Source organism: Dreissena polymorpha, chromosome 1, assembly GCF_020536995.1.
Source record: "Dreissena polymorpha isolate Duluth1 chromosome 1, UMN_Dpol_1.0, whole genome shotgun sequence".
NCBI lineage: Eukaryota > Metazoa > Mollusca > Bivalvia > Myida > Dreissenidae > Dreissena > Dreissena polymorpha.
The window spans coordinates 139,728,523-139,742,551 of NC_068355.1; the positions used below are offsets into that span (position 1 = coordinate 139,728,523).

A 14,029-nucleotide genomic window follows, 5' to 3' on the forward strand; every position below is an offset into this window, starting at 1 on the left:
TGCTTTTGGTTGACAGTGATGATGAATTATATTTGTTTGGTCATGTCCATGTTTAACGATGTTGAAAAATAAGTACATCTTTGTTGTTTTTGGCTATGTATGTTTTTTATGTTTTGTATAACGAATACTGAATTAGTGTCCGATTTCAATTTGTATTATAATGCAAATTTAGTGGGAAATATGAACTAATCAAATAGTTTAATCTAGTATAAACCACAGAAGTCATATGTTTTATTTAGATGGCGGCTGGTAGAGTTGGGGTTCATGGCAGAGCTGTTCTGTCACATGTGGAGATGGTCTCAAGTTGCGACACAGGACCTGTACAAACCCGAATCCTTAAGCATACGGCAAGACTTGTGAGGGAAACTCAGAGACGTCCTCTGTGTGTGTCAACATGCCATGTAAGTAAATATGTGCTTTCAAGTTTATACAAAAGAACAAAACATATTATCTTTTAATTTGACTTGTAGTTCAATAAGAAACACTCTTAAAGTTCACTTGAAAATAATCATAAACCCACAAATCCTGCCCGCTTGGTCCTTGTAAATTGAAACTACAGCTATCTTTCACTCGTTTGCTGGAATATGTATAATATCTTCTGATTGGTTGATTACAGATTGTGAGTCAAATTTGAATGTGAAAACATAGATCCATGGAGGACCTGTTGTAACTGGCTTGAAATGTAGTTTCAAAGCAATGTTTGGACTTTTTATAGTTGAAGTTTTAACAATATCCTGAAATACTGACTATGGTGAAAATTCTTAAACAATTAAGTAGAATGTGGAAATCAACATTTTGTGTGTCAACAAGTCTAAAAGAGGAATTCAGTGAGTTATGAAGTGGCGGTTTTGGAAATGCTTTGAACTATTAAACTGGTTTGTATTGTTTTTCTTTGCATTGTTTTCTTATAAGGTTATGTTTAATTTAATGATAATGTTTTGTTAAACAGTTACACATGTCTGTTTTGGAGGGTGATTAACATTTAAAATAAATGATTAAACCAATTATCTTTGCAGTAAGTTCACATTAAAGACATAAGTAAGTCGAAGGTATCTCTATCTTACAAAACCAACATAGTTGTTACAATCCATTGCTTAATCAGTGACCAAATGAAATGGCAATGCAACCAATACTTAGATTTATTTATGAATAACTACTCTGCCACGAAATTTAAAGCCTTTTTTTAAATTACATATAAAAGAAAGCTATCATTATCACTTAAAAGGTGTGAAGGGAAAACTTAATATAATGTAGGTTGTAACTTAATCAACATTACAGATTCTCTTTTTATCTCACACCCAATTAACTTAGCCTCATATAAAAAAATGTAAAATTTAGTTTATACTGTAAATATCAAAATAATTAAAGTTGTAAAATTAGTAGATGGCATATGATCATTTCATTGAGATTGACTAAACAAAATAATGTGGGTTATTGTATTAAACACTAAAACCCAGTTTATTTTAGCAGAAATGTGGACCCTTAAAGGGAGAGCATGAGCATACTAGTATGTTGATGAATAAAGTTTTCCTGAGTAACAGTTATTGCCCATTCTATAAATAGAAAGTTCTGAGATCACTTCCTTTCTGGCATTAAGATTCCAAGGCTTAAACCTACAGACAAAAACTGAAATTAAAAAGAAATGTGTTTGTCAAAAACACTTTGTCCCCTTCTGCACTGCTTTGATTTTTTGTTTGACCTTTGACCTTGAAGGATGAGATTGACCTTTCACCACTCAAAATGTGCAACTCCATGAGATACACATGCATGCCAAATATGAAGTTGCTATCTTCAATATTGCAAAAGTTTTGGCAAACTGTTAAAAGTTTGGCAAACAAACCAACAGACCAACAAACAGACAGGGCAAAAACAATATGTCCACCACTATAGTCGTGGGGACATACAAATCTGCATTAATCTGCAGAGATATATTTCTTAGTTATATAACAAAAGCATCACAAAATGTCTGGAAGAGGTAAACAGCAGGAAGGAAGAGGAAAGCTCACACAGAACTGCCAGAAAATCCGGAAAAAAAGAAACAGAGATGAAGCTCAATCTGAACATGATGTGCCAGAGTCTATTCACCTGCTGGCTTCCGACCAAACAGAAAATAACAACAAATTAAAGAGAAATTTGGCTGGAAGGGGATTCACTTATTCAATGGGCAGGGGAACGCTTCCATTCAAGACTCAGGGACGCATTAAAAATTTCACCATTTCCTGGGATGGTCACAGTGATTTGAGAGATGAAGATTTGCATCCAGTAATCCAACTTGGTATGATTAAGGGCTGAAATTATTTTTGTTCATGTTGGGTGAAATAACATTACAAGTGCAAATCAATGTAAAGCTATTATAATAATTAAATCAGAGTTGCAGTATCTTTTTTGATATATTTCCTAACTCATTGATTGTTTGGGTATTCACTCTTCCAAGACTCTCTTGGACTAGGGAAGTGGTTGATAATTTTTATCAACAGAAAATGAATTCCAAACGTCAAAAATCAATCGCACAATTTCAAATTATGTGTTATCTTTTGCTAGAGGAAGGGCAAATTTGATTGAATCAATTGATTTGAGTACCCCAGGAATGTTCCATGTTGATAAAGTCCATTTGTCAGATGCTGGCAATGAACTATTCATCTTCAGTATAGGTGAAGCAATCGCAAGCTTTCTTGGCAGTGACATTAAGTTCAAAAATGCTTAGGCCTATAATTTTAGGGGACAAATTGTTTCCAATTTGCAGTGGCGGAAAATTCTAGGCCGCTCATGATGGGATGGTGTCACTGTCAACAATTATACATTATTTCACAAGTTAACAATATTTGATATAGGTATGGGTGGTTCTCCTCTCCTTAATATGGCTCCTTTTGGAGATTATCAGTTTTGAGGGAAGCCATCCTATATTTGGCACATTCAAACACATTCTTTTCAAAATGTTCATTCTTAAATTTGCATTTAGATGCTTTGGGTCTGCTTGGAAAAAGGCGACCCGATGCAGATTTATGGAGATAAGTATATACATGGTGTATTTACATGGAGATTAAACATATATATGGATATATATATATATAATGAGGCGTATTATACACAGTATATATGGAGCTATATGTATACTCAGGAGTATAATACATGGAGATTGGACAGTATATATGGAGAGATATATATATACTGAGGAGTATTGATATTTTCAATGTAGATTGGATAGTATATTATGAAGATAAATATATATATATATATATATATATATATATATATATATATATATATATATATATATATATATATATATATACTGAGGAATATGGCAAATTGATAGTATATATGGAGCTATATATATACTAGATTATGCGTGGTACATATGTAAAATAATAATAACAAGACTATTGCCAAGCAATATAGTCCCCTACCGGCTCCACCATTGTCAGAAATTCCACCATTGTCAGAATATTTTGTTGTTGTTGCTATAGTAACCATAATTTTTGACGTAGGAACAAAATGAAATGACGTGCATAATGTCCATATTGCCATGTATCCATGTTTCAAGTTTCATGAAAAAATATTAAGAACTTTTAAAGTTATCGCAGGATCCAGAAAACAACCATTTTCAGCAGTATTTCTAGTCTATTTGTTGCCATAGCAACCAGAATTGTTGACATAGGAACAAAATGAAATGACCTGCATAATGTCCATATTGCCAACTATCCATGTTTCAAGTTTCATGAAAAACTTTTAAGAACTTATAAAGTTATCGCAGGATCCAGAAAACCACCATTTTCAACAGTATTTCTAGTCTATTTGTTGCCATAGCAACCAGAATTTTTGACGTAGGAACTAAATGAAATGACATGCATAATGTCCATATTGCCATCTATCCATATTTCAAGTTTCATGAAAAAATATTAAGAACTTAAAAATTTATCGCAGAATCCGGAAAAGTGTGACTGACAGACAGACAGACAGAGCGCAAACCATAAGTCCGCTTCGGTGAAACCAGTAGGGGAATATAAATTGTAATTATTTTAAGCAAAAGTGACAACATCCTGTCATTGATGTCTAAATTTTTCCAAAATTCCATGTGGCAACTCTTGAAAACCAGTGGAATTCTAACTAATCAATTACTGTGGTCATAAACTGCCAAAATGTTACACTAAATTACCAATACATGTAATTTAACAGTATTCATACAAAAATGAATAAAAGGACTGTACTTTTAATATTGTTCTGTGTTTTTTTCAATTTTGCATTTATGTCTTAAAATAATTTTACAATAGTAAATTGTACTTTTTTGGGTTTCAGCGATGTCTTATTGAAATATATTTGTTTATAAGAATATTGAAATGGGCCCCTTTTGGGCTTATGGTGTGGACAATTGTTATATCATCAACAAATTTTGTTAATAACTGTCCACATGTCACTCTGGCAATTAACACTGCTCGCGGTATAATAATCTCGCTTAGCACCAAATTAGATATAGCTGGTAGTTTAAATTATTGATCATTTGATCCTACAATATAGACCATCAGTACTTAAAATAAAATCAGCAATATTGAAGTACAATCAAATTCAAAGTAACGCTTTAATTGTCCAATTAAAGTTTTAGTAAAATATATGTAAGTTCACATAATATTATATATTAGCTTTAAATTAATTGTTTCTAAATTACTCACCAACCAAAATTTTACAGACATAAGATAGAAAGAAATTATACAGGTAAAAATTGTTATTAATTTTGTAAATATTATATATGAGTATATATATTTTTCAAATGGCATATACTCGGAAAGATGAAGTGTATCATTTCTTTCCGCCAGGTCATGGCTTTGCCATTTCTCCAAGAAAACACATGATTGATGCCTTGGACAAAAAGGTCAACAATGACTATCTGAACGCTGTCATGGAATATGTCATTGACACCTGGATCAACAGCAGCGTCTTTTCGGTGGAATGTTGGTCCATCTTTATGAAAAGTGTCAAAACGAACAATGATTGTGAAGTATGGCACAACCGTCTCAACACCAGCATTGCAACATGAGGACCGGTACCATTCTTTTTACTTGTCCTCAACTCTACAAGGAGGCATTGGACATCCCTCTCAAAGCTGATGTACGAAGGGAAAATGATATCGGATCAACAGCAAGCCACCTGCTCCATCCAGGGGAAGCTGTTTTCTCTGTGGGAGAGATATATTCAGAGAGAGATCTCCGCCTCATGTCTTCTCAGAGAGTGTGCCAACTTGTACGGGCCAGCTGCTTTTGGTTGACAGTTATGATAAATTATATTTGTTTGGTCATGTCCATGTTTAACTATGTTGAAAAATAAGTACATCTCTGTTGTTTTTTGCCATGTATGTTTTTTATGTTTTGTATACCAAAAACTGAATTAGTATCCGATTTCAATTTGAATTACAATTCAAATTTAGTGGAAAATATGAACTAATCAAATAGTTTAATCTAGTATAAATCACAAAAGTCATGTTTTATTTAGATGGCGGCTGGTAGAGTTGGGGTTCATGGCAGAGCTGTTCTGTCACATGTGGAGATGGTCTCAAGCTGCGACACAGGACCTGTACAAACCCGAATCCTTCAGCATACGGCAAAACTTGTGAGGGAAACTCAGAGACGTCCTCTGTGTGTGTCAACATGCCATGTAAGTAAATATGTGCCATCAATTTGACTTGTAGTTCAATAAGAAACACTCTACAGTTCACTTGAAAATAATCATAATATGTGTTACGACAGTCCAGTCCCTTGGCTAAGGAGGAATCCAGGAAACATGAGTCTGTAGAGCTTCCTGGAAATGTTAAACATCCATTTCGCGGGTTTGGTTTAAGTTCCTTGTCTGGTCGCGGAAAGACGTCAACTCAACAGCATCCCACGGCTTCTTCGATAGAAGATGTAGTTGATCCCATTCTGAAGGACAGCTTACAAAAGTAACTCACAGAATTTGTTACTCCTTGAGTGAAGAATGGTTTGTTTGAATATTTGAGGGATAAGGCCAAGAACACGCAGAAGAAAAAGTTGTCTGAAGAAGCAATGCAAGAGATATTTCTGATATTTGTAAACAGATGAACGGAAGATAGTATATAACAATAATACACGTTTACCTGAAAGGAACGTCTTTGTTAATTTATTATCCTGTTTCAAGAGTTATAAAGAACCTAAGTACACAGAAACATTAAGTCGTAGGGTTACAAGTTGCGACACAGGACCTGTACAAACCCGAATCCTTCAGCATACGGCAAGACTTGTGAGGGAAACTCAGAGACGTCCTCTGTGTGTGTCAACATGCCATGTAAGTAAATATGTGCCATCAAGTTTATACAAAAGAAAATATATTATTTATAAATTTGACTCGTAGTTCAATAAGAAACACTCTAAAGTTCACTTGAAAATAATCGTAAACCCCTTACAAACAAATCCTGCCCCTAAACACGGACCCTTTCTTCAAGTCAAGGTCACAGGGGTCAAAATGTTTGTGCGTATGGAAAGGCCTTGTCTAAATACACATGCATACCAAATATGAAGGTTATATCTCAAGGGACATAGAAGTTATGAGCATTTTTCGAAACCTAAACGCAGATTTCGAAACCTAAACGGGGACCCTAAGTTCAAGGTCAAGGTCACAGGGGTAAAATTTTTTGTGCGTATGGAAAGGCCTTGTCCATACACACATGCATACGAAATATGAAGTTATATCTCAAGGGACATAAAAGTTATAAGCATTTTTCAAAACCCAAACGCAGATTTTGAAACCTAAACGCGGACCCTTAGTTCAAGGTCATGGTCACAGGGGTAAAAATGTGTGTGCGTATGGAAAGGCCTTGTCCATATACACATGCATACCAAATATGAAGGTTATATCTCATGGGACATAGAAGTTATGAGAATGTTTTGAAACCTAAACGCAGATTTCGAAACCTTAACGCAGACCCTTAGTTCAAGGTCAAGGTCACAGGAGTAAAACTTTTGTGCGTATGGAAAGGTCTTGTCCATATACACATGCATACTGAATATGAAGGTTATATCTCAAGGGACATAGAAGTTATGAGCATTTTGCGAAACCTAAACGCAAAATGTGACGGAAAGACGGACAGACAAACAGACAGACGGACAGTCCGATCACTATATGCCCCCTTTTCTTCGAAAGTGGGCATATAAAGGGTCCAAAAACATTTTTCACAGACACAGGGGAAGAAAGAATGGCATCCATGGAAACAATCGTGTTGATAGTGTGGGAGTTATTCACCGCATAAAGTGACGAAGGATAGTGTGGAAGATTTACTCACCGCATCGAGTGACAGAGCAGCAATTAGAGACAGAGATTGTATGTTTTAGTTTAATATACCAAATAACAATGTAAAGAAAGAGAACGGACAAAACATCAATCTTTGACAAAAGACCTAGCTTTCAATTTTATACCCTATTTAAACTTGGGAATGCGCACATAATCGACACATGGACTGAAACATCACTGGAGATGAAACAGTCAAAACAAGAGATTGTCAAGCAATATGGTCCACTACCGGTGAAACCCCACCATTGTCAGTAATTTTTTTAAATCTTTTTATATTTGTTGCCATAGCAACCAGAATTTTTGACGTAGGAACAAAATGAAATGACATGCATAATGTCCATATTACCATCTATCCATGTTTCAAGTTTCATGAAAAAATATGAAGGACTTTTAAAGTTATCGCAGGTTCCAGAAAAGTGTGACGGACAGACAGACAGACAGACAGACAGACAGACAGACAGACAGACAGACAGACTGACGGAGTGCAAACCATAAGTCCCCTCCGGTTTCACCGGTAGAAGACAATGAACTAAAGATGAGACTGACCAAAGGTACAGTCATTTTTTTGAGTAAAAGTGATTGACCCTTTTCAAAGGAATTTACATATACATCACATCACTACTGGAAAGCAGTGACCAATGGATATAGTGACGTTTACAGCGATTTGGGGTATTGTTGCGTTAATTACATTGTTGAGAAAAACGTCATTTCAAAGGGTTTCCCTGTTCTGTTGCCTCCATTGAGATTTACTAGTGGAATTTTACTATGACATGTTTACAATTCCATTCATAAATGCTTGTAACGTCATATAAAAATATTAGCCAATAATTGTTTATATGCTGAACAAAATCCAACACAAAGAAAAGTCAACAGTAAAAATGGTGAACCGTGGAATAAACCACTGAACACAAAAAAAGGTAAACTACCAACTGAGTTAACAGGATAGCTTGTTTTTAAACACATACACACTACATATTATAGTTAAATTTTCATTTCAAATACTTAAATGTTATTTTGAAGTCGTTTTATCTTCAAAAGTTTTCAATTTTTCATATTTTTCTACAGGTACTAATCAGTGAAAGATTCTTTGCCAAAGGAAACATCTATTCCGAGCTGGCAGATCTTCATGGCATCAGTTGATCATGTGCCTCATGTATTCTACGTGCGTTCTTGAGTTCAATCAACAAATGCATGATCAAAATTTGGTAAATGTCTGTGATATTATCACTCATTTATCACTATTTAATATTAAGAAGGACATAAGAAACCTTACTGTAAACCATAATGAATGTAACTGACCCAAATAAAGCCTTTTCCGACAAACCAGATCACATATTAGTTCCCTTGTCATAACATGTCAGAAAAACTTGAATTTACGCCAAGTATGCCTGCAGTATAAATTTAAAAGATTTTAAATCTATAGGAAAACTCTAAAGTGATGCACTTAAGATCGCAATAAAAACTTTTACCCACCACAACCTTCAAATATTTTAACTTTAACCTGTTTTAATGTTATAGTCACCACATAATTTCCATCAGACCAGCTATCATAACAATCAAACACAAACAGAAACAAGAGATGTGTTTGTCAGAAACACAATGCCCCTACTGCGCCACTTTGATTGATTTTTTTATCATTTGGCAGGTACAGATAATTATCTCCCTTTATAGCTAATTACTTCCCTTGGATTTGTTTTTTTTACCTTTGACCTTGAAGGATGACATTGACCTTTCACCACTCAAAATAAGCAGCTCCATGAGATACACATGCATGCCAAATATCAAGTTGCTATCTTCAATATTGCAAAAGTTATGACCAAGGTTAAAGTTTAGTGTCAGACACACACAGACAGACACATACAGTGTAAGACAGGCCAAAAACAATATACCCCCGATGATTCGATCTGGGGGCATAAAAACTCACAGTCGAGTTTGAGCTTATGGACTTCACACAGCATACATTATGAGCGGAGATGTTGCAGAGCAACTAGGACTTTTACATGGCATCAACAAACTAGAATCGCTGGATATTGAACGCCACTTTCCTGATCTTATCAAAACTACCAGAATACTGCCATTGATTTACAAAATCACAGTTTACAGAAAAGCAAAGTGATTCATATACTCCTGTGCTAACTATTGGTAGAAATAAGCCCGCATGCAATTGAAAAACTTTGCAAAGTGGAGGCCGTTGTATATATCACTAAAACGACTGAACCCACTGAATGGGTCAGTTCCATTGTAGCTTTGCTACGAAATGACAAACATTTGTGGAATATAGTAAAAACTATTTGTGTTATATTGTTAAGTAAATTGATAAAATATATGCATTGCACCTCCATTGAAAAGAAACAAAATTTGTTCACATTCCAAAATAAACAAGATATGTGATTGTCAGAAACACTATGTCCCCTTCTGCGCCGCTTTGAAGCTATATATTTGACCTTTGACCTTGAAGGATTACCTTGACCTTTCACCACTCAAAATGTGCAGCTCCATGAGATACACGTGCATGCCAAATATCAAGTTGGTATCTTCAATATTGCCAAAGTATTCCTAAAATGAGCGATTTTGGCCACATATATTTGACCGCTGACCTTGAAGGATGACCTTGACCTTTCACCACTCAAAATGTGCGGCTTCATGAGATACACATGCATGCCAAATATCAAGTTGCTATCTTCAATATTGCAAAGTATTCATAAAATGAGCGATTTTGGCCACATATATTTGACCTCTGACCTTGGAGGATGACCTTGATCTTGACCTTTTATCACTCAAAATGTGAAGCTCCATGAGATACACATGCATGCCAAATATCAAGTTGCTATCTTGAATATTGAAAAAGTTATTGCAAATGTTAGAGTTGGAGCAAACAGACCAACAGACCAACGTACAGACCAACAGACAGGGCAAAAAAATATGTCCCCCACTATAGTGGGTGGGGGACATAAAAATTCATTTTCCTACAAAAAGTGTAGTAAACATTTGAGGATACTAGTAATATATTCTAGTCATAACTGTGTTGAGGCCAAATGTTGTTTATAGACAATTAAACATGTAAAATATGCAATATATGTATATTAGTATAAAGTTCTATGAGTTGTGTTTGTCTTCTTGAATGAATTACGCCACACATTTATCTTACGGTGTGTGTGGCACAGGATCGAAGAGAAGTACAGATGCCACTAATCACTTTTGTGAGCCACGGTTGACAATTACTTAACTAAAGACAAGGATCAATCAGAGAACTGCTACATAGACTATCATGAGCCAAAAAAAAGCAACAAAGGATGGACTAAATAAGTGCCACACCACTGATCAAGACCCAAAAAGGTCAGTCATATAATTAAATGATTATATTTAATCTTTTGGCAAAGAGGACATTCAGACAAACAATGAACATAATACTCGTTATGATACAATTATCATAAACAATACTTATTTCGGAAGTAAATTCTGTTGTTGTTTTCATTTGGGCAATATACACGACTGGTTGTTAATGTTTGCAAATCGCTCATTTATTTTTTTAACCAAGGTTTAACCAGTGGCATAAGTTGGTAGACTGCGTATCTCTTTTTTTTCCCATCAAAAGTTTCATTATTCGTTAACAATTTAAACCAATCCAAAAGGTTGACATTCTTTTCCGGTCATTAAACGTTGTCTTCAGTAGAGCTGCAACGATTCGATCCGATGCATCGAAAATCGGTTTAAAATGCGTCGATTCGATAACGATACCAACCCTACCAAATTCGATTCGATTCTTTAACATATAAACATAGATACATTAAGCGCGCTGTACTCCAACTTTTTGATATGGGAAGGTTTAGGTTTTATCTTTACCTGTAATTACGACGCGCGCGATTGGTTACTTATTACTTTAGTCATCCAATCAAGTGCGTTACAGTATACTTTTGGAAAAAGCGTCAAAATGGCTGAACAAGTTGTGGCCGACAAATTGAAATTATTAGATGCGCCTAAGAAGCTAAAATCAAAAGTATGGCATAATTTTGTGTTTCGGGCTGGTAGCCCTCCTGATAAAGCTACTTATAAACTGTGCTTCATGGACGTGTCGTACCCTAAGTCCGGCTCAACCACTAATCTAATTCAACATGTCAAACGCAAACATAACGTTGATTAAGCAGAAGGTAGCACCAGTGCAACTACTCAAGTCGCCAGCCTTATTATTATGTATTTATTTATTATATTATTGTGTAGTCAACACAATCTTCTAGTCAGAAGTTTATTGATATTGATGCGCCCCACCTTTTGTTCAATGATATTCTGAATATTAATATTTGTTAATAAATTATACTATTTATGTAGTAAATGAACACTTACCTTTTAATACATGTATTAACATTCCTAGAGTTTTGATGATCACCAGTGAGGGAATTTTATACAAATACATGACTGCATATTTATTTTGTCTATACAGAATGCATTTCGTAAGTAAAATCCCCCTCACTGTATTTTAAGCTTCTATAAACGTTTAATTATTTTATTGTTGCTTAACACTTGTAAGGAGCGAAGCAGTTTCTTTGTTTAATGGCGTACTGGTAGGCAAATTCTCCATTTTTTGTAATATGTATCCATTACAATTCACCACAGAGTTTTAATTGTTATTTTCCTATATGTCAGATATCTCATTTTACTAAAAATCGCTCATGGTAAGTCCTCATCAGAGCTTTGTTTACATTCGCTACGGCGGCTATCTTGGATTCTTAGAACTTGTCGACCCGGGTCGATTTGCCTTAGTTGGTCGTTCGATCATAGGTCGGGTCGACCGGGTGCTGAATCGACCAAGGAAGATCAGTGTTCTTTTGGAATCATTCCGGTTCGAGCCTTCACGAAGAACGGTCCTATTTTTGGATAATAGAACTAAAGAGGTGCTATTCGGTGGATGATCAGAAGAACAGTTAAACTTGAATCACTGATCCAGTTTGCAGATAAGGTTTTCTACTTTCTTTCTTGTAATTGTTTCGCTTGAAATTTCAATCCGTTAACCTTATATCCGCTGTTGTAATCCAACAATTTACGTACGTTATACAGAATAAATCTTTAAACTTATGGCGGCGTTATTTTGATTGAAACTTGTTACGACTAACTAATTAAGTCAATACGGGGTAGTACAAAACGGGGCAGTACGATACAATATTAATATTGAATTCCTAATTTGCTATTCTCTTTTATGTGTTTTATTAAAATATTGACATAGTTTGTCAGAAAATTGGCAGTTTCTTGCTAAATATTTCTTACTAATGATAATTTAACCCACTTTCAACAGTTTTTAAAACACTGTTGAACCAACCAAACTATATCTAATAAACACACAAATGCCCAAGATATCTAGTTATGCAACACATTTGAACAGAAATGTTTATTTTGAAGCAGAAGAGTGAATAAATGATAAAGCTAGGTTGAAATATGAATTGAATTGAAACAATCGGTAACGGAATGTCTGAAATCGAAATCGAATCGGGCTGTTGATGAATCGTTGCAGCTCTAGTCTTCAGTAAAAAAAAAACAAGCTAAAAGTTTGTCTTAAATGTCATTAAACGTTCTCTTCAGTCGGAGGAAACCAAGTTAACAATTTGTCATAATTAATCGATAGACAAAACAACAGCATGCTGAAAAGAAAGCGTACAGGAACAGCGGAAGAACCTTAAGCTAAGGGTACGGTAACACTTTACCCCGAAATATTTGACTGATGTGGATTGGAATCATGGTGTAGAAGTAAAGACAGCAGTAACAAGAGATGTGTTTGTCAGAAACACAATGCCCCCTACTGCGCCGCTTTGAAGCCATATATTTGATCTTTGATCTTAAAAGAAGACCTTGACCTTTCACCACTCAAAATGTGCAGCTCCATGAGAAACACATGCATGCCAAATATCAAATTGCTATCTTCAATATTGCAAAAGTTATGGCCAATTTTAAAGTTTTCAGACGGATGCACAGACTGACAGACAGTTTAACTGCTATATGCCACCCTACCTGGGGCATAAAAATATGCAAGACATATTTAGAAATTTTAGAAAATGATTAGTTGAATGTATTCTCATTTATTAAAGTAATAAAAACATGTTTCTTTTACAAGAAAATTAAAACAAGAGGGCCTGAAAGGCCCAAAGTCGCTCACCTTAGATAACAAGATATTATTGGGACAAATCTTCTGACCAAGTTTCATAAAGATTGGAAAATAAATGTGGCCTCTAGAGTGTTAACAAGGTTTTACTATAGCCATATTAGGAAAAATGCCCAGCCCCCTGGGGCCATGTTTTTCAACCAACTGGCATCATTTTCAATCTCGTCCAAGATATTATTGGGATGAATCTTCTGACCAAGTTTCATGAAGATTGGACAATAAATGTGGCCTCTAGAATGTTAACAAGATTTTACTATAGCCATATTAGGAAAAATGCCCCGCCCCTTGGCAGCCATGTTTTTCATGCAAATGTAACCATTTTCAAACTCATCCAAGATATCATTGAGACCAATCTTCTGATCTTCTGAGAGTTAACAAGGCAAATGTTGACGCCGCACAACGGACAAGGGATGATGCACGATGGACGACGCACAAAAGGCGATCACAAAAGCTCACCATGAGCACAACCATAGGTGAACTAAAAAAATACACATTTTCAAGTTTGTTTGATCAAACACAATTTGAACAGTACTCATATTTGTAAAAAAAACACACAAACTTGGGGTTTTTTTTGAACGGCTGAAAAAT

At 35.1% G+C, this 14,029-nt stretch overlaps 1 long non-coding RNA gene across 1 annotated transcript; it reads left to right on the top strand.

The window, feature by feature from the left end:
- Positions 1 to 243: 243 nt before the first annotated feature.
- LOC127852577 (uncharacterized) lies at positions 244 to 1,004 on the top strand. The gene is made up of 2 exons (XR_008036236.1): positions 244 to 401; positions 617 to 1,004. It is a non-coding gene; the product is annotated as an uncharacterized LOC127852577 (long non-coding RNA).
- The last annotated feature ends 13,025 nt before the right edge of the window (positions 1,005 to 14,029 follow it).